Consider the following 22,778-nt stretch of genomic DNA (forward strand, 5'->3'; position numbering starts at 1 on the left):
GGGGAATAGGGAGGGGGGCGAAATAAGGAGAAAGAGTAGAGGAAGGAGATTATGCAAGAAATTCCCATCTTGGTCAGTTTAACAAAATCAACTAAAAACAGAGTCAGTATGGGCCAGTGGGACCTTCCAATTTGCCTAATCTGGCAGGTTCGTTGGTGGATCTCTTGAAGTCTCAGTTTCCTAATCTTTTGCCCAGGATCTCTGCTACACAGGGCTGAGAGAAAGAAAATGATTATAAAAATGTGAATACACTTAAACTGAAAAAAAAAAAGAAAGAATAAATAATTTGAATTCCCTTTTTAAACATAAATGTTGATGGTGCCTTAGGGAAACATTTAATTTTTATGCTGTATTTTATAATGATCGGGTTAAATGGTTTAGGATCACTAGTTGCTAAGAATATCTAATCATGCTCTAGTTATCATTTCAATCACACAAGAGAGGATCTGTGGGACCTTTGAACATGACTGCTCTGCTTTCACCCTCCTGGCCCACCCTTTTATCTTCTCTGACAGTTTTCTTCCACTACATCTAATATATATACTACAAAATAATAAATATTTGCCCAGATTCAGTCATTCCCTGAGGGACAGAAAGTAAATCATCATCAAAGTAAAGCTAATAAGTAGGGAAAAATGTAAAGATACAACAACTCCTTCTAGAATATGCAAAACTGCTACTGAAATTGTTAGGAAAGTACATTTGAGCAGCAAACTGAGCCTTTGTAAGGAAACCTGCTCCCCAGCATGATCTGACCCAAAAGACTGGCCTTAACGAGGGACTAACAGAAGAGGAAAATATCGGGACACAATGGCAGCTCAGCACAGAGGGTAAACTATCAAGATGCCCAAGACACCACCCTACAGTGTCTCAACAAGCAGTAAAAGAACATTGAAGAAACTGACTGTTGGATTATCTGAGTTGGGCTAAGAAAAGAACTATCCCAAGGGACAAGGCATTCAGAACAGAGAAAGGAAAAGAAGAGGCTGGGTCAGGTTGCTTCCCTCTTCATCAAGGAGCTATACCTATCCCTTTAAACCCTCTAGTCACAGAACACCTGAAAAATTCACCTTGAGCCTGGATTTTCCCAGATGTCATGCCATGCAAGAACACCCCCTTTGTCACCAGACTAACAACTAGATTACTAAAAGCCTAGGGCTTCACATTGTAAACACTTCTGTTTTGATGATGTAAGTGTTGTTTTGAACTTTAAGTATGTTTTGTTGGGATGGAATAGACGGTGAAACAGCTGGATACATCTGGTGGTCACAAGTCTAATCTGTCAGCCCTCGTGGAAAAGCAGAAACTCCCCCACATCTCAGAAGCAACTTGCTCTCTAGCCATGCTGTCACCCTGTCACTATGTGCTATGACCCATGGAGAGGCATAGGGACCAGCTCCTGTTCAGAACAGGAGAACCCCACATTCCAGGAGACTTAGGCTGCCACAGCGAATTCCAACCCTGACCCAGGCCAGAAAGGTGAGCCTGTGGGTCTGCCTCCCTTCTCTTCCCCCTGAATTAGCAGAAGTAGCAGGCAGCAAGAAATGAAGTGAAAATATCTGTACACTTGGGCTCCTTTTCCCTAAACATAATAGAAAGATGATAAACCAATGACTAAGACCAACAAGCTCTACCAGGTCGAGGGCTTGAGAACCTTCAGCCAGAACTAACTTAAGGAACTAACTAACTGAAGGAAATCGGGAATCAAGACCATGGGAATAACCCCCGAGTTACAAACACTTTGCAAACATGGAGCTAAACACGGCTGCCCTGTTCCCCCAACTTCTTCCCCTTTCCCCAGTGTCAGGGAATAACAGCCTGCCATCAACAGACCCAGGCCATCTGCCTCACAGCCCCACCAAGAAAGAAGCAAAGCCATAAGCAGACGCCCCTGGAGCAGGAAGGACAGTGCCTGTCACTCTTCAGGTACACAATGCAAGGTAAACTCATCAGGTACTCCTTCCTGTTGGCACCCACCTTTTCCTTCAATCTTATCACTTGCAGTTATTTCTACCTTGGACCTCCTACATCCTCGTTAAGTCTTTTCTTTTGCTTCTCTTTTATCCAACTATTAAAAAAAAAATCACCCCCTCCTCTTTTTCTCTGTATTTAAAGTGGGATTTCCTTCCTTTTCCAATGCTTCCAGGGGGGAAAAAAGGCTTAATTATCACAAGTGAATGTCACAGTCATCACAGCAATAGAATGGTAACTTTAAGAGGAGTTAATCTTATTAAAAGAAAATTTAAAAATTTAAAGTTAAAACCTCTAGTTCAAAATATTTGGGAGCACCCACATATTCCCTTTCCTCCAAAGAAGCCCTTAAAATTACAGGTAAGGAAAAAAGATAGAAATCCAGAATTGATATCTGACTCTACATCACAGCACAGCCACACCAGTGGTTTAAAATATTAAATACTCTGTGAAGAGCAACTGTCAAGCTCCTCGGTGTCCTTCCAATGGGACTTCCTTATCCACTGCCCTCTCCCGAGACAGTCCATCAATCCTGTACATAAAGAGTTCACTTGGGCTGGGGCTGTAGCTCAGTGGTAGAGCACTTGCCTTGCAAGCATGAGGCCCTAGGTTTGATACTCAGCACCACATAAAAGTAAATAAATAAAAATAAAGATATTGTGTCCATCTACAACTAAAAAATTAAAATTAAAAAAAAAGAGTTCACTTGACTGAGATAGAAATCTCTGGGTTTCTGCTCCAGCACCCATTCTGATTGGTCAGGTCCTGTTCCATACAGATTACTAAATAGGTTTTGATCACCCATTATTAAACAAACAAGAAGCCCTTCAACAAATGTGTAAGAGATTCAAGGTGCACTGAGAAACACTGACTGTTGAAGTGGGGTAGAAGCCCCGACTCCTCACAAAATTTTTCTAACTTCTTTTACCTCAACCCATAGTAAAAAGTACATTTTACATGAAGATCTGCACAATTTGTGATCTTATATAACCGAAACAAGTTTCACAAAACAACAGTTACCTTACTATGTATAGGACACCCTGATGTTTTCTCCTCTATTTTTTAACCATCTCAAGCTGTTCTACATTTATATCCTGACTTTATCACTCCCTACTGGGTTGCAACCAGTGGCTCAAGGACACTGGTGGAAAATCACTCTGAGCACACAGACGTAGAGGAGGTTCTTTTCCCAGGGACCACAGAACAGTTCTGGATGTTGAAATCATGTAAGGCAAAGGGTGATAATGAGAAGTGGGACTGAACACTAGTTTCTTCATTGAAGATCTATATATGAAGACACTCTAGTAGGAAAACTATTCAGAATTCAGATTTTTATCTCCCTCAGCAGGCAAAAAAAAGAACAATTTTCTCTAAAAGAATGAAATTATCTGGGGTGAACCACAAAAGTTACTCCTCTAGAGAAAAACTCTTGTTCTGGCATTTTGAGACCCCCTCGTATATCAACTGGTTTCACCTATGTTTCCCCTAAAAGGAATTCTGCAGGTGACCAGGAAAATAGGGAACAGAGGTGATTTAGATGGGGAAGGAAGGAAGAGAGGGGAATCATTAGAATGCAAAATATGACTGAGATTTTTGTAGATGCTTGACTCTATGGTAATAAATGTAATTGGCAGAGTTGAGAAAGGAAGAATCCATTCAAACATGATGCTAGGAACATTCTCCTTCAGGAGCTACAGGGATGTTGGCAATTGGCACAGTAAGAATAAGAAGAAACCCTAGCATCTTATTTGACTTTGCGCTGAGTGGTACATTTACAGACAAAATAGTGCAAATGCTATAACTGTTAGAAGCAACCCATATTAGCACCTCTGATGATACAATCACAGAATTAGCTGGAGAAGGTTGGAAAGTCTGGAAGAGGAAGTGAAGAAGAGATTGAGAGATCCACTACCCTTGTTTTTCCACATGGAAGGTCATGGGATAACATTCATGACCTAAACAGATGATGTCGACAGAAGAACAAATCGAGGTTTAAATGCACTGTCTGCATTGGCAAAAAATGGAAAAGGATCAACACAAAATACTGACTTTGGGATGAAGAAGGCTGGGGGACAAGGGCTCAGATAAATAAGCTAAATCTTCCCCTACAATGACAAGAAGTTTTGAGAAAACATTCACAGTAAATAAATCAAGAAGTAGCCATATGGAGACAACTACCAGAACAACTATAGGTCTGAAAGCAAGGAGTGGGAAACCAAGGGGAAAAGTTCTAACAAGACCTGAAGCTTTCCAGTCTGAATGATTGGAAGGGTGGTTTCGGTTCAAGACCAAGGGGCAAAGTTAAATAAAGAGGTGAGCCTACTCATGGCTATCAGAAGGAAAGATGGGTAAGGAAAGATCAGTGTGTGGTAATGATGAGGACGTTGGCTGTAGAGACAGAAACATGAGTGGATCTCCAGGGAACAGTCAGGGAAAGCCTCCAACCTTAGGCACAGGGCCATTCTAAGAGGGGTGACGTCTTCAAAGGCAAAATATTAAAAAAAAAAAAAAAAAAAAAACCTGGAAGCACAAAATCCTGCAGGGTAATCAGACTTAATGATGAGGATAAAGAGAATATAGTGGGGGGATCCGAAGAGGAGAAAAACGAGTATAACATAGGTCCAGAAATGATTAGTAGAAGAAAGGTTCTAGGAGGAAGGGAGAGGAGAGGGGATCACCTGCAAACTGCTACAAGGACATATGAAATGAGAAAAGGCTCCAGGGTTTGGTCGTGGGTCACTGGCAACACAAACAGTGTGGGGTCAGTAGCAGTCAGAGTCAAAGCGTGACTTCACATAGCGAAGGGCTTGATGGTGGAGATATAGGTGACACACACGGAAAAGAAACGTGGAGCGAACAGGGCAGAGGTCGGGACGAGGCTGGCCCTTGAGCTCTGAATCTATGGAAACCCTCTGTATCTTGTAAACAGAGGATAAACAATTGCACAAAACTGCCTTCCTTGGAAGAAAGGATTAGTCACTCACTGTTTACACGGCTGCCTTCTGAGTGGCAAGTTCTGGCGCCCAGATGAACTAAACTTTTCCATATTTCTACTAAATCCATTATTTGACCTGTGAGAGGGTGGGAGGATCTGGCACCACACATGGCCCTGTCCATGTCGGACAAGGGCTCTGGACCTCACAGAAGGGAGCCCCCAACAGGCCTTAGAACATTTCCCACAGAAGGTGGGAAACCCTAATCCACCCTAATCCTTTCCCCATGTGGAGTGTCCTCAGGTTTATAATCAGGAATGAGAAAAAAAAAAAAACAGAAGAGGAAAGAGTGATGGAGATTACCCCCAGCACTGGTTTTCCTATGTAAAATTCAAGTCATCATGGGGACCCCACAGCCATCAAGGTGCTGGGAAGAGCAAGTGCATGCTACTCAAGGAGAAGTGGACCACTGAGGAAAAATGCCAGCTATGTTTTGAGAAAACCATAGCCACATGGAGGATAAAGCAAAGCCCTGGGAGCATGTCACAAGGACGCACCACGTGTGCATGCATTCACGGGAGGCGTGGCCCGTGGACCCCGTCATGCAAATGACCTGCGAGACCAAAAAGAAGCAGGTGATCAGAGGCTGCTGGTGACCAAGGGCAGCACAGACAGACTGCCAGGGACAGAAGGAGGGAAACCACAGCACGCCAGAGTCAACACGGCAAAAGAACACAGAACAAGAAACCGCAGGCCTTGAGGACAGCAGGAAAGATGAGATCTCATGGAAAACACAAGTCGGGAGATAAACCATAAAAAATCCTGTCCAGCCCTCAAATAAAATGAAAGAGACAAAAGAAGAAGAAGAAGGAAGAGGAGGAAGAAGGGCAGGGAGATTGAGAGAGTACAAGTAAAGAAGGAGCCATTGGAGGGGGAAGGTGTGAAAATTAGGGAGCTTTAGTAGTGGTCATTGAAAAACATATTCAACACAACCAAGTAGCTTGGGAACCAGTTTTCTTTTACTGGTGGCTCTTAACACGCTCCCCAGGGACATCCGTCAATGTCTGGAGACATGCTTAAGTATCAAGACTTAGAGATGACAAATGGGCATCTAGTGGGGAGAAATCAGGGACACTACTAAATATCCTGTAATGCACAGGACAGCCCTCTACAAGAAGGAAATATCTGACCCTAAATGTCAATTGCACCAGGGTTGTGAAATCCTACTCTAAACATGGGCTCCTAAAACCAAACAGTCATAACAGATACAAGAGTAAAGAGCCAATGGCCTCCAAGAGGTCTATAAAAATGATGGGCCCAGACAGACAAGAAGTTAAGACTCAAAACAGATTGAACCTGCACTACCTCCTCATGCGTCTTGTGGAAAGGCAGCCCCTGCACTTGAGTTGCCTGGGTAACAATCTGCTAAGGGAGCTAGAACATACCAAAACCTTGGGGTGCACAGGACTTGGGGGACCATATGTAATAGAATTGCTTGCAGCAACACTACAACATGTGGTTGGAAGGAACCTTTATTAAACCATTTAGCACTGGGATGAAGGTATGCCATCCCTGAAGGCATGGTAGAAAAATAACAGATGGTCAGTCCCTGAACTACTTTCTTTTCTTTCTTCTTTTCTAATAATATTGGTATTAAGTGCTACAGATTTGTATCTTGGTATTGATTTAGTGGCATTCCATAAATTTTGATANCTTCATTTTTTTTTTTTTTTTGAGGGGGGGTACTAGGGATTGAATTCAGGGACACTCAACCAGTGAGACACATCCCCAGCTCTATTTTGTATTTTATTTAGAGACAGGGTCTCACTAAGTTGCTTTCCACCATACTTGCACTGAGGCTGGCTCTGAACTCACCTCATGATCCTCCTTTCTCAGCCTCCAGAGCCGCTGAGATTACAGGTGTGCACCATCACAACAGGCCCTGGACTGCTTTCTTAGGAAGGTGGATCCAATCAACTGTACCACTTTGGTTATTCCTTCATAAATAAATACATCTTGTATTCAAAAGGAAGGAACATAATGGCACATGCCACAATATAAATACATGTTATGCTGAATGAAATAGGCAAGTCACAAAGGACAAGTGAACTCAATTTACATGTATTGAGATCAGCAGTCAAATTCACAGAAACAGAAAGTAGAATAGTGATTTCCAGGAAGACGGTGGGGAGTTTTTGCTAATGGATATGGAGTTTCCATTTATAAAGGCAAAAAGAGTTCTAAAAGTGGGTTGCACAACAATGTGAATGTACTTAACACTACTGAACTGTAAATTTTAAAATGGTCAAGATGGTAAGTTTCCCATGAAACCACAATCGATTTTTTCTTAATTTAAAGCTTTAATGGAGAGGACATTACAAGAAGCACAGAAAACAAGGCCTGTTCTCTGGAAGATTAATAAAATGAATAACACTTTAAGAGATAGTTTCTTCCCGCTTCGTTTTTCTTTGCAAGTGCTTGAAAAATGTGAATAGTCTGACCAATTCAATTCAAAGTCAAAGGTTGTCAGAAAAAAATAAAAAATAAAAAGGTTGTCATATTAGATAAAAGCAAGATCAAACTATACAACACAAAAATCCCATTATAGATATAATGACAGATAGGGTAAAAGGATAGAAAAAGCCATGACATGGTAATAAGAATCAAAAAAAACTGGAATGGTTATGTTAAAAGCGGGAGGAATATATTTTAGAGTGAAGACTATTACTAAGGATAAAAAAGACCACTTCATAAAGATGGTCAAAAAGACATTACAATGTTAAACCCTAGTATACCTAATTAATAACTGTACATCAAAATATGTGAAACAAAAGCCGTAAAAAAAAAGTCCTTAAGAAATAGAAAAAAAAACTTAGAGTTGTAGTTTCAACATCCTTCATAAAATAATTGAGACAAGTAGAAAATCAACAAGGATAAAGAAGGTTTTAATAACACTATCAACCAACTTCACCTAATTGACATTTATAGAACACTCTCCCTAACAACAGCAAAATATACTTTTTTTTTTCCAAGTGCAACAGAATATTTAACAAGATAGCCCATATTCTGGGACATATAACAAGTTTCAATAAATTTTAAAGGATGTGAAACACAAGGTATATTTCCAGGCCATAATAGAATTAAGCTAGGAATCAATGACAAAAATCTCTGGAAAATCCACAAATATTTGAAAACTATAAATACCATAAATATCCAGTGAATCAGAGAAGAAATCACATTGGGAATTGGGAATTAGGAATTATTCTGAATTGAATGAAAACTAAAAATGTAACATATCAAAATTTATGGAATGCCACTAAATCAATACCAAGATACAAATCTGTAGCACTTAATACCAATATTATTAGAAAAGAAGAAAGATTTCAAATCAATGACATCAGCTTCCATAGAAAATGAAGGGGGGAAAAGTAAAACTGAAACCCAAAGTAAGCACAAAGAGAATAATAACAATAAAGATCAAAGTGGAGATCAATAAAATAACAAAACTAATTCAGGGGAAAATAAAAACAATAAAACCATAGACTTTCTTTAAAATCAGTAAAACTGATAAATCTCCAGCTAAACTGAAATATAAAAATATCAGAATAAGAAAAGTAACATCCCTGAAGACAAAGAGGGTCATAGGGTCTAATGGACCAACCTGAAGACACCCTCACTGGCCAAAGATGGAATCACTTTAGTATCAGTGAGAAGAACTGTATTAAGGTCTTTCTAATACATTTAAATCCATCCGGTCCTTCAAAAATATCACAAGAACCTCTGGGAGATATTAAATATTTTATTATTTTAAAAATTGATCAATAAAAGGAAAGAATCAAGCATATTATCCACCTCTGTGATGATTAAATTTGCAATATCAACTTGGAGGGCGTTTCTGGATAAGATCAACATCTAAATTTTTGTGAGGAAACAGACAGCCCTCCATAAATGTGATGAGCCTCATCCAATCAGATGAAGGTCTAAACATGAAGGAAGGAGGGGAAGGGAGAGAAGGGAAGGAAAAGCAGCCTCCCTGAGCAAGAGAGTTCTCCAGCAGACCACTTTTGGGCTTTATCTGCATAATCAGGAACCCTGGGATTCACTGCAACCCCTAGAAGATCCAGACAATGATCATCAATGGCCACCAACATCACAAAAAGCCAGACAAGACATTTGTACACCTTAACAGAAGAACACAGCAATATTATGAAGGAGTCTAAGCAAAAATTAAAACTGAATCTGATCAAACCTATATACAGGAAATTCAGAGGATAGAGTATGTATTGATATTATAGGCATGTCACTAGAAAAATCCACAGATTGTTCAGTGAAGAAATGTCAGGGAAAAAGAGAGAGGGGGACTAAAAGAGACTTAGGAGACACCACCCTATTGTAATAGGTGAACATTATTTTGATCCTGATACAAACAAATAAGCTGTTAAAATTTCTTAAGGGAGATTTGAATCCTTCGATTTTTAACAATTCTGAGTAATTATTGTTATTTTAGACAGGAGAATGGCCTTGAAGTATTAAGATCTCTTATCTTTTATAGACGCATGTTGAAAGATTTACAGACTGGCTTCAAGATAAACTTGGGAGAAGAGAAGCTAATGAGAATATATAAGAAATACAACTGGCTGTGCATTGATGATTATTTATGATGCAAAATGCTTATTTTGCAGTTTCTTTCTACTATTTTCTTTACACTTGCATATTTCTTTACATTTTTATATTTACATTTTACATTTCTTTACATTTTCATAAACTATAACAGCTCACAAAATATAATTATCATGTCACTACCTTTTGCCATTTTTCAAATGAGATAATACTTTTAAAAAGTACTTTGCAAAGTAGAAAACATTACATATGTAAGATAGCAATATTACACACAGAAAAAAAGAAATCAAATAAACAACCAATGAGGAAAAAAAGAAGAAAAGGCAAGGAAATTCCAGCCATGCCACCCTATCTCTCCTTGTTTTAATTATCAAAGCCACATGCTAATGAAACATATCCTATCTGCAAAGGATGAGGTAACTGTTTTCAAAAGATCTGAAAAACACAGAAGACTGAAATCATCAAATTCTTGAACCAAATTGTTATTTAACAAGTAACCATGAAGGGAATGTTGTTAATAACTAATGTCCTGCTTTTATCAAACAAGAACTGCTACATTTGGTTACTTGGGTCAGCTTCCCTGAACTCAAATGGAAAAGAAATTGTAGCCATGTCCTCCTATTTATCTAATTCAGAGGGTTCAAAGGAAACCTAACTAATAAAAAATGAATTTAAAATGTGGACAGTTTAACAAATAATGAAGGCCCCTAGCCTACTGGGGAAATGCCAATTGCAAAGCTGTTAAATGGAATCTTAGCTCAACCACTTATCCTAGGGAGGAAAGGGAGAATTACCTTAATTTCCTTGCAACGTAAGGGCAACTGTGTCTGTGTCACCATGTTAATGTGGAAACAGTCTTGAGATGTGATTATTTTAGAAAAGTTGTGCAAACATCTAACACAATACCTGATACACAGGGTGTTAAACCCTCTCACTGCCCTCTTCCCATAAGGACAACACCAAAACAGAATTTTACTTCTTTAATAATATTAGAGTTTGTATTCAAAAACTGCCTGAACTTGTACAGTTAAAAGCAAAGCTTATTGTTTTAAAATCTTATTAATCAAAACTTGAAAAATTTTTAGTGCATTTTATAAACAAGGACTTCAAAATATGCATAGTCTCCAGACCAGTGGTTCATACTGTTACCCCTACACGTTTGCAAGTCAAACAACCCAGCACCACAGACACTGTGGGAAATCATCTCACAACTCCACAAAAGCTAAACACAGAATTACCATATGATTCCCTAATTCTACATTGAGAAATACACCCCAAAACACTGAAAGTAGGGACCCAACATACTTGTACTCCAATTTTCACTATATTTTTATTTATATCAGCCCAAAAGCTAAGAATGACATAAATACCCCTGGACAAATAAATGGATAAATAAAATGTGATGTGTACATACACCAGAATTAGTATTCAACCTCAAAAAGGAACAAAACGTCAATACATGCCACAATATGCAGGAGCCCTGAAAACATGCTAAGTGAAATCAGACAGACAAAAAATGGAGAATACTGTATGACTCCATTTATAGGAAGACATGAAGATATATCCCTAGACCATATGAATTCATAGACAGAAAAAAAGAACACAGTTTATTGCAGGTTGGGGGAGAGGTGCTTGTTTTTTTAAGAAATATAAGGTTTGGTGTGTCTTTGCCTGGTTTTGGAATCAGGGTGATATTGGCCTCATAGAATGAGTTTGGAAGTGCTCCCTCTTTTTCTATTTCCTGAAATAAACTGGAGAGTATTGGTATTAGTTCTTCTTTAAAGGTCTTGTAGAACTCGGCTGTGTATCCACCCAGTCCTGGGCTTTTCTTGGTTGGTAGACTTCTGATGGCGTCTTCTATTTCGTCATTTGAAATCGATCTATTTAAATTGTGTATAAAGTACTGATTTAATTTGGGCAAATTATATGACTCTAGAAATTTGTTAATGCCGTCGATATTTTCTATTTTATTGGAGTATGGGTTTTCAAAATAATTTCTAATTATCTTCTGTGTTTCTGTAGTGCCTGTCGTGATATTTCCTTTTTTATCACGTATGTTAGTAACTTGAGTTTTTCTCTCTCATGACTGAGGGTCTGCCAATTTTATTTAGTTTTTCAAAGAACCAACTTTTTGTTCTGTCAACTTTTTCAACTATTTCTTTTGTTTCCATTTCATTGATTTCAGCTCTGATTTTAATTATTTCCTGTCGTCTACTGATTTTTCTAGGGCTTTGAGATGTAATGTTAAGTCATTTAAACCCCTATCTCTCACCATGCACAAAATTCAACTCAAAATGGATCAAGGACTTAGGAATAAAACCAGAGACCCTGCGCCTAATGGAAGGAAAAGTAGGCCCTAATCTCCATCATGTGGAATTAGGCCCCAACTTCCTTAACAAGACTCCTTTGGCGCAAGAATTAAAATCAAAAATCAATAAATGGGATGGACTCAAACCAAAAAGTTTCTTCTCAAGCAAAGAAACAATCTGTGAGGTGAACAGAGAGCCTACATCGTGGCAACAAACCTTTACCCCTCACACATCAGTTAGAGCACTAATCTCAAGGGTATATAAAGAACTCAAAAAGCTAAGTACCAAAAAAACAAATAACCCAACCAATAAATGGGCCAAGGACCTGAGCAGATGCTTCTCAGAAGATGATATTTAATCAATCAACAAGTATATGAAAATATGTTCATCATCGCTAGCAATTAGAAAAATGCAAATCAAAACTACTCTAAGATTTCATCTCACTCCAGTCAGAATGGCAGCTATTATGAAGACAAATAAGTGTTGGCGAGGATGTGGGGAAAAAGGTACACTCATATGCTGCTGGTGGGACTGCAAATTGGTGCAGCCAATATGGAAAGCATATGGAGATTTCTTGGAAAATTGGGAATGAAACCACCATTTGACACAGCTATCCCTCTCCTCAGTCTATACCCAAAAGACTTAAAAACAGCATACTACAGGGACACAGCCACATCAATGTTTATAGCAGCACAATTCACAATAGCTAAACTGTAGAACCAACCTAGATGCCCTTTAATAGATGAATGGATAAAAAAAAATGTTGCATATATACACAATGGAATATTACTCAGCAATAAAAGAGAATAAAATCATGGCATTTGCAGGTAAATGGATGGAGTTAGAGAAGATAATGCTAGGTGAAGTTTAGCCAATCCCAAAAAAGCAAATGCCAAATGTTTTCTCTGATATAAGGAGGCTGATTCATAGTGGGGTAGGGAGGGGGAGATGGAAGAACTAGACAAATTCTAGATAGGGTGGAGTGGGAGGGGAAGGGAGGGCATATGAGTTTAGAAATGATGGTGGAATGTGATGGACATTATTATCCAAAGTATATGTATAAAGACACGAATTGGTGTGAATATACTTGGTATACAACCAGAGATATGAAAAATTGTGCTCTATATGTGAAATAAGAATTGTAATGCATTCTGCTGTCATAAATAAATTTAAAAAATAATAATAATAAATAAATAGAAGGTTTGGGTGGGGAAAATGGAAAAATTTTGTAAACAGTGGTAATGATTTCACAACAGTAATTGATTAATGAATGTAATAAACTATTAAAGTAGTTAAAAATCACAAATTTTATGGTATACGCTTTACCACAATTTTTTTAAATTACATTTAAAAATTTAGACCCAAATATCTCGTACTGTAAGGGTAAAAGAAATTGGAGTTAAAGTGTAAAAGTTAAAGTATACAAGACCGGGCATTGTAAAGTTTCTAAGCTGCAAGGCCTGAGTTAAAATGTAAAGGACCAGGTATTGTTCAGTTCCTATGCTACATGTAAAACCTGAAATTCCTGTAGCTGTTAAGACAATACTCGAACTGCCCAGTAAATATTTCCCCTGACCGCCTGGTTGTTTAGTAACTTAGGGCTCTGTGTGGCCTTGCATGTAGGCATCGCAGGGCCTAGACCAATCAGTTTGAATGTGTACCCCGCTTTAGAACTGACCTATCACTACCGCCCGACCTGTTCCCGCCAATGTATGTACTAATCAAGTCTAAGAATTGTTGTTTGATTTTCCCACAGTGTATGGTGATTTGTTAAAGGAGACTGTGATGTATGTAAAGTCCCGCCCTCCCCAAAAAGTGTACTTAAGCATTGCGCAACCCCTGCTCTGGGCTCTGGGCTGTTCTCCCTTCTTGAGTGAGCACGGAGCCCCAGCATGCTGGAATCTCAATAAACCCCACTTGCTGTTGCATGAGTCGCGGTCCCTTGGTGGTCTCTTCCTCCGACGCTTCACCGGACCCTTACAGTACGACAAAAACCAAAAAATACATCTAGAAGAAGGGATTTTGAATGTTTTTGCCATAAAGAAATTATAAATGTTTGAAAAGATAGATGTGCTTACCCTGATTTGAATATTATACCATGAATACATACAGACATTGAAACATCACATGAATTCCATAAATTTTTATATGTGAAGTTAAAAAGTTAGTTTTTTTAAAAGAAAAGAAAACACACTACAGTAAATGAGAGAGGAAGTGGGCAGGTTTATTACCTCCCTACTCCATCCTTGATACAGCGTAAGGCTTGTTTATCTCCACACATTTCACATACATTTTGTCCCCTGTTGGGCCATTATTTGTGTCAGATGCCAGTTCTCCAGCGATAGTGAGTGTATGGTTCTATCTCCTGCGTTACCACTTGGATATTTTCACCCCTCATCCTATGCTCTTCACTCGGTCAGCTGTTCCGTGAATCACATTATGAGATTTCAGCCTTTGTGGCCAAAACACATTCTGCTCCTGTGACCGCCTCCCCCTTCTCAGGGTCCTGCTGAGGACCTAACGTCCCGTTTGCCAGATGTGTGAGCTAACCTCTATCCACTCGCCTGGAAGGCCCTTCATACCCAACTTTGCTCATTCTCCAAAATCTTCCCACTGCACTGCTGTAGCTACTGATTTCCATGAACGTGTTAATAAACTCTCCATCCCACACCTTAAGGGAGGCAGGAAGAGACAAGCATGGATCTGGGCTTTGGATACTAACTCCGCATTCCCTCTCGCTCCTAGTGAACTGGAGGAATGAAAAGGGTAGAGTGAACATATCATAAAAGTTGTTCTTTCACAATTTTCCCTCTTAACAGCTAGCATCTTCCTTGCATTAAGCACTATTATAAACATCCAAAGAGTCAACGGTGAATATTTAGATCTCCCATAACGTAACCCCATCTCCAGGACAGGGTATATAGCAGCAGGGTGCTCAAGGTGAAGGTGAACAGTTCAAAGCAGGATCTAGGAAATTCAAATCATATTTCTGCCTGTGCCATTGAACTTCTGAGAGCCCCGATCCAAACATTACCAAATCCCTTCAAGTTTCAGTTTCCTAATTTATAAAGTGTAGGGCTCTAGGACATGACCTCCAAAGTCCCTGTTTTCAAAGTTAAACCAGCACATCAAGAATTCCTGCCTCAAAACTGTTCTCCAGTCACACTAAAAACTATTTCATATGGGAAAACATTTTTAAATGTAATATACATGTAGATATCTCTGCAAAGTAGGAAGAAAATACCTCAGGGTTTTATTTTCCCACAGTCAAGCTAAATAGAATAAACTAAATAAATAGGGAAAATTCTTTCAATTTTTTAAGGTGAATGCAATAAACTCTGTTTTTCCCAAATGGCCTTGTTTTTTTTTCTTTCTATTACAATTGCAGCTAAACTAGGTCACCTAAGTAATAAATATTGAAAGCACTTGACCAAATTCAAACATCTGTTCCAATCCTCTTTCAGGGCTTGATCCAGCTGAAAGAAAATATCCACTACCCTACAGGACCTGCAAGATCCTATAACACTGCTAGAAATGTTATATTTTTTTCCTAAAGCCAATATAGTTGGTGAAAAAACTATGGCTTATTTCAGTTGTCTCGAGTGCAATAAGTATGAAACTAGTTAAGAGCAACAGAGAAATCTTTCCATACTGGATGCTCCCATACCAACACAATAGGGCTCATAACCTAACTTTGATTAGGTATGTAAGATTTAAGCCCAAGTTTGGTAGGTCTGCTGTTCAGAGCATGGTGAAAGCAGTGCCTCTGGTTTCCATCTACAATAGCAAAGCTTGTTCTGACACTAGTTGCCCTTTTTTTTTTTTTTTTTTTTTTTGCATTGTAATTGCTAAGCAAATCATTCAAATTTGCCTTTGGATGGGTAAAATAAAAATGGTTGGTGTATAAAAACCACACTATGAAGTTAAGAGCTGAATGACAGATTAGAAGAAAATATCTACAATGCCCATGAAAAATAAAGGCATACACAAGTATTTTACAAATTGATAAGAAATCAAATGGGTAACCCAAAGGGGGCCCAGGGAGATGGACAAAGGACACAAATGTTCGACTCATTCAAGAATAAATCCAAACAATCCTGATATGTGAAAAGATGCCCAACCACATCAGTACTCCAGAAAATATAAACCTGACAATCTTAACCTTGTATCCACTTTGAAGAAGAAGAAAGAAGAAGAAGAAGAAGAAGAAGAAGAAGAAGAAGAAGAAGAAGTAGTAGTAGTAGTAGTAGTAGTAGTAGTAGTAGTAGTAGAAGTACATTCTTAGGAGTTCCTGGTAAAAATAGGAATTTTGAGTTTGAAAACCAAACCAAACTCAAAAACTTAAATTCAAATAATGCACATCTATGGACCTAATGACCACATTCCTTATAATCTAAGAAAATAAAAGTCGTAGATGTGACATACATTTTTTAAAAATTTACTGAATCATTATTTGTAATAAATTTTTTAAATTATCAGAAATAAGCTGAATGTTTATTAGAAGAATGATTCAAGGTCTGGGGTTGTGGCTCAGTAGTGGAGCGTTCGCCTGGCATATGAGAGGCTCTGGGTTCAATCCTCAGCACCACAAAAGAATAAAATAAGGGTATTGTGTCCACCAAAAACTAAAAAATAAATATTAAAAAATTCTCTCTCTCTTTAAAAAAATAGATAAATACAAATAAAAAAAGAATGACTCAATAAATCAGCACATTTACAAAATAAAAGATTTTGTAACCACTAAAAATAAATTTGATCAATATCTTGGAAGGATTTTTATGCCCTATTGAGAAAAATCAAGATGTGTATATATACATAAAATAAATAAATAAATATATATTTCTCCCTATCACTTACTATGCAATTTAAGAAGTTAAAAATGACTACTGTAGTCCCTCTCTATGCCCAGTTTCACCTTCCTCAGTTTCAATTACCCATTATCCACCATGGTCTGAAAATAATACATAGGAAATTCCAGAAATAATTTATAAGTTTTAGATAACTTTTCTTACAGTATGTTGGCATAATTGTTCTACTTTATTAGTTACTGCTTTCAGTTCCTTACTATACCTAATTTACAAATTACATTTTATCATAAGAATATATGTATAGAAAAAACATAATATAGATAGGATTCAATATCATCCTTAGTGTTAGGCATTCACTATGGTTCTTAGAACATATCACCCAAGGATAAAGGGGGCTATTATATATAGACTGGAGAGAAAAGCAGAAGGTTATCCACCAGATTATTAATATTAGATATTTGTGAAGGGAAATGATACAGTTAAAGTGGGGAAGAGAAGTTAAAGACATAAATTTTGAATTTTAAAGATGCCTATGATTTTTTTCTCTTTTACATGTACCAGTATATTATACTGGTACATAATCATGGGGTTTGTTGTTACATATTTGAACATGCACACAATATAACAATATAATTTGGCCCATATCACTCCCCTCCCCTCCCCTCCCTTCCCTCCTCCTGTTCTCTTTCTATTCTACCGATCTCCCTTTCATTTTCATGAGATTCCCCACCATCACCTTTTTTCCTTTTTACTCTCTAGCTTCCACTTATGAGAGAAAACACATGACCATTGAACTAAGTTTTGCTTATTTTGCTTACCATAATGCTCAAGTTTCATCCATTTTCCTGCAAATGACACAATTTCATTCTTCTTTATAGCTGAATGGAATTCCATTGTACATATATACTACATCCTTATTCATGCATCTGTTGACGAACACCTAGGCTGGTTCCCTAGTTTGGCTATTGTAAATTATGGTGCTATAAACACGAGAATGCATGTATTGGTACAGTGGGATAATAATATTATCTCAAAAGTTCATATGCTACATACTTGCAACACTTACTAAAACAGTTTTGCTGATACACACATGTAACTCAAGTTTAGAAACCATGGTGGATACATCCAAGCAGGATACTTTTTTTTTTTTTTTAGATGTAGATGGACACAATACTTTTATGATATAAACCAAAGGACTTCCCTCAGAATTTCCCATTGAACAGATCTGCTAGAACATATTGCCTCCATTTTCACATTTATGAAAAATACCTTTAGAGTCAAACCTTCATTTTTGAGGGATTTTCTCCTTTGGCTCTACAATTCTGAAGATAGCTCATTTCTTGAGCACTTTCAAAATGTCATGCCACCATTTCATAATCTCCTTTGCTCCTGATGAGAAGTTACCTATCAGGTAGGCACAGTGGCGAACGCTGTAAAGCCAGTGGCTTGGGAGGCAGAGGCAGGAGGATCACAAGCTCAAAGCTAGCCTCCGCAACTTAGCAAGACCCTAAGCAACTCAGGAGATCCTGACTCTAAATAAAATAAATAAAATATAAAAAAGGCCAGGGATGTGGCTCAGTAGTTAAGCACCCCTGTGTTCAATCCCTGGTACCAAAAAAAAAAAGTGACCTATCATTGATATTATTGTTCCCCTATAAATATATATCCTTGGACTATGCCTCTTTCAAGATTTTCCCTTATCTTTGATATTCAGCTATTTTACTATGCAATGTCTAGTAGCGCAGTGTCCTTTTTATTCATCTTGCTTGAGGCTTGCTGAACATCTTCGGTCTGCACACCTTATCTGGGCAACTGTCACCATTATTCCTTCTGTTTTCCTATTCTCTTCTTGCTTCTGAGACTACAATTACATATACATTAAATTGATTGATATTATCCCAACAGCATTGAGACTTTTCTCATTTTTCTTAAATAATTTTTTCTTTGTTTTCTTGATTAGATAACTTCTATTCACCTATCTTCAAGTTCTTTTCCCACTTCCTCTTTGTTTTCTTGGTTTTCAATTTTCCTATTAAATTCTTCACTTGTTGTTTCATGAAGACCACATTTTAAAGTCCTTAAGCATATTTTTGGCAGCTCAAGTTAAAGTCCTACTACACTAATTCAAACATCTCAGTCATCTTCGGGTTCCTTTCTATCGACTACTTTATCTCTTGACTCTGAGTCATATTTCCTTTCTTTCTCATGATTGTTACTATGTGTAGGACATTATGATCATAGTCACCATAGATGGATCTTCTTTTCGAATGCTGATTGTTCTGTTGCTCTTGGCAGCTAGTTACTGGGCTGGACTCAGACTCTAAGTTCTGTTACCCTACAGTTTGCTATAGCTAGAACTGTTTGGTTCTTTCAACTTTCCACCAGTTGCTTTTCAGTGGAAACTCTGGAGTCTCCAAAGGAAGTAGACAATAATTTGGACAGAGTTTATATACAGATGTTTGGGTCACCTTCTTTCAGAGTAAACTCTCCTCCAATTTCTATCTATTCTTGGTTGTCCTTCAAATACCTCCAAACAGTTGATTTTATATTTTATACAGAATTTGTAAATGTTATCACTAGTAAAATTAGTCTGATAACAAGAAATTACCTCATCTGTATTTTTAATTTTTTTCATTCAGGATTACTATTATATTGATTCTTAACATATTTTTTGAAGAAGCATAAAACAGAAACATTCCTTGTTAATCCTGAAGTAATTAGATTACCTAAGGAATCATAAAGATCTGTTTTCAGTTTCATAGCAACTATTTCCTTGCACTAGAATCAAAATATAGGGTATAAATTTGGAAATGATATCATCTTATTATGCATGTTTACATTTGGTAATGGGATTACTTTTAAAGTGGGGAAAATATGTTCTCTTTAAAGGAATGAGGAAATGTAATTTTTTTCATGTGGAAGATGGCATTACCTCACATAATAGCTCAGAAATCCACAGGGTTTATAACCATGTGAAATGCAACTCGTGAAAACAGTCTGTTCGCCAAGGGCAAAGGGATTCATCACATTTCTGGCAACTGGGGAATCTTTAAGCTGTAATTCATTGAACAATAAAACAACATCATTACATGGTACTCACAGATATGCAATGCAAGCCAATTACTGTAAATGGCTTCATGCTATTCCCCAAGCTTAATCTATAATTCATGTGATAATGGTTTGGTATTCTATATTCTTCAAAGAGGCCAGTTATAATTTCATTGATGAAAAGCAGTGTTCAGACAGCTAAAAGGGACTTGAGATATCATCTAGTCCAACCATCTCATTCTACAGATGAAAAAACCGAGGGTCAGAGAAATGAAGTAATTTTCTCAACATCAAAAAATTAAAGAACTGTCAATGATGGCAGAAACAAGCCTAGAGCCAACTGCTTGCTCCAATATCTTATAGTATTTCTCCTAGATGCAACAAAAAGAGGGGGAAAAAATTAAATTACAGACACAAAAGTCTTAAGGGAAAAAGAAACTCACACAAAACCCCCAAAATTATGACACCATTTGGCATGATAAGCATTTAACCTTCTATATCATTAAAGAAGAAAGAGAGCAAAGTAAACTTATTCCAAAACAGTTGTTTTGCTGAATGATCAATAAAAATAGTTGTAAATTGTTAGCAAATCTGAAAAGCTATAAAAGCTCTGCTGAAAATTTATACATTAATTCCCTATTCCCATATATTGCCAGAATCCATGTATCCTACTAAAATCACTTGTCACATCTTTCAGTTCCATATTACTGCACCCCTATGGGACCTAGGAGGTACTCAGTTCAAATTCCCAACCTATCTGCTGAAATGTAGAAAAGAAAATAGAAAGAATTGATGATTTCCTCATCTCTAAAAGGTACTGCTATCAAGAGATTTTTCTATAAATGTCAAAGCAAGTCCCATGAGATCATTAACAATACCATTGTCATTATTTTATATCATTATAACAGTTCCCCTCCACGGAATTCAACCAAGCTAGCACCTAAGCATCACAATCTTTTTTTTTCCTCCTTGAAAGAAATAATCACATTCTAAACCAAAGAAGCAAGAGTAATTTCTATTTACATATATACATATACACATAATATATACACATACACTGAAAATACTCATTGCATAGAATCTTAAGAATGAAATGAAGAGAACAATTTGGAACATTTACACGAGCCGATGAAGAGCCAAGGGAAGTAAAACATAAAAGATGTTTTGCGCAGGCATATCCCAGCTGCCAATAAAGGGGGAAAACTGCCAAGAAAATGTTTCAAAATGCTTGGATTGTTCTAACTATGTGATTTTTTCAACTATTTCCAACAAGCAGTAAATAAAATCCCATTGGAGTCCCTGAGCAACGGGCTATCTCCCTGAATGGGAGGGAGGGCAGGGGCAAAGAATACGAAGGGGGTAAGGGGGAAAGCCTGAAATGCTTGCATTTAACCATTTTAACTGCTGTAAATCAAATATTTGATTTTGCTCACTTATTTCCCTTTGAAAATATATGTACATGAAACAAAGACTTGATTCAAATATACCAGGGATTGGTTAGAATGTCATGAACAAAATGCTGGTTTGTTGAAAGCTATGCACTTCAGAAAATAGCTGCTAGAGTTGGTGTGGGGACCACTTGTCCCTCCACACTGGAACACCCTTTGGGGTGGTCTCCTTCTCGAACCCCTTGGGTTTCCTGCCCCCTATCTGGGACAGGAATAAAAGAAATATATGAAATTATGAGACTGAAACCTGAAACTTTCCCCCTAAAAGGAAGGAGCCTTGGTCTGTGAAACAGCCCCTTAAGTGTGGGTGGGATTTGTACAATAAAGAATAAAATACTGGGGCTTTAGGTGTAGCTCAGTGGTAGGGCACTTGCCTAGCATATGCAAGGCCCTGGGTTCCATCCCCAGTAGAAAAATGCAAAATATATTGGCAAGAACAGGTCCAGGTAGGCTGGGAGTGTGGGATTGGGAGACGATGAAAAACCTTTGGGACAGTTTAGGGTCTTCAAAATGGGGACTCCAGAGATAGCCGCTCTGTGCCATTCAAGAGCAATGGGAGAAAGGATGTCTGTGGAACTCAGGAGTGCCTCAAATACTTTTTCCATTGACTTTATTTAATGTAAAACAAGATAAATTGCCAATGTTCCATCTAAGGCTATAACTCCACCTACGAAACATCTCTCCACTATTCTTTCCTCCAGGAAAAAAAAAAAAAATTCATCCCATGTTTTGCAGACAATGCAGATGTCAGGAGTGTGGTGTAAACAGAGGGCAGGGAGTGAAGAATAATCCAGAAGTCTTACTGTCTGGAGTGGTCATCATCTTGATGAAAATCTAGACCATAATTCTACATCTCCATATTCAGCTTCAAACCGAAGCTTCAAAGGTTGTGAATTTTACAATTTCTAACACAAAGATATCTTTTCAATAAAGTTAGCAATCAAGCCTCAGGCTAGCATCATTCTGAACGGAGAAAAATTGAAGGCATTCCCTCTAAAATCTGGAACAAGACAGGGATGCCCTCTCTCACCACTTCTGTTCAACATAGTTCTCGAAACACTGGCCAGAGCAATTAGACAGACGAAAGAAATTAAAGGCATAAAAATAGGAAAAAAAGAACGTAAATTATCACTATTTGCAGAAGACATGATTCTATACCTAGCAGACCCAAAAGGGTCTACAAAGAAACTACTAGAACTAATAAATGAATTCAGCAAAGTGGCAGGATATAAAATCAACACGCATAAATCAAAGGCATTCCTGTATATCAGCGACAAATCCTCTGAAATGGAAATGAGGACAACCACTCCATTCACAATATCCTCAAAAAAAATAAAATACTTGGGAATCAACCTAACAAAAGAGGTGAAAGACTTATACAATGAAAACTACAGAACCCTAAAGAGAGAAATAGAAGAAGATCTTAGAAGATGGAAAAATATACCCTGTTCATGGATAGGCAGAACTAACATCATCAAAATGGCGAAATTACCAAAAGTTCTCTATAGGTTTAATGAAATGCCAATTAAAATCCCAACGGCATTTCTTGTAGAAATAGATAAAGCAATCATGAAATTCATATGGAAAAATAAAAGACCCAGAATAGCAAAAACAACTCTAAGCAGGAAGTGTGAATCAGGA

General features: G+C 37.6%; 1 protein-coding gene across 3 annotated transcripts in view; it reads right to left on the reverse strand.

Annotated features, from left to right (window-relative positions):
- Positions 1-22,778, reverse strand: part of Ltbp1 (latent transforming growth factor beta binding protein 1) — a 389,795-nt gene that overhangs the window by 254,117 nt on the left and 112,900 nt on the right. The window lies entirely within an intron of this gene.

The sequence above is a fragment of the Marmota marmota genome, unplaced genomic scaffold (assembly GCF_001458135.2).
Source record: "Marmota marmota marmota unplaced genomic scaffold, marMar, whole genome shotgun sequence".
NCBI lineage: Eukaryota > Metazoa > Chordata > Mammalia > Rodentia > Sciuridae > Marmota > Marmota marmota.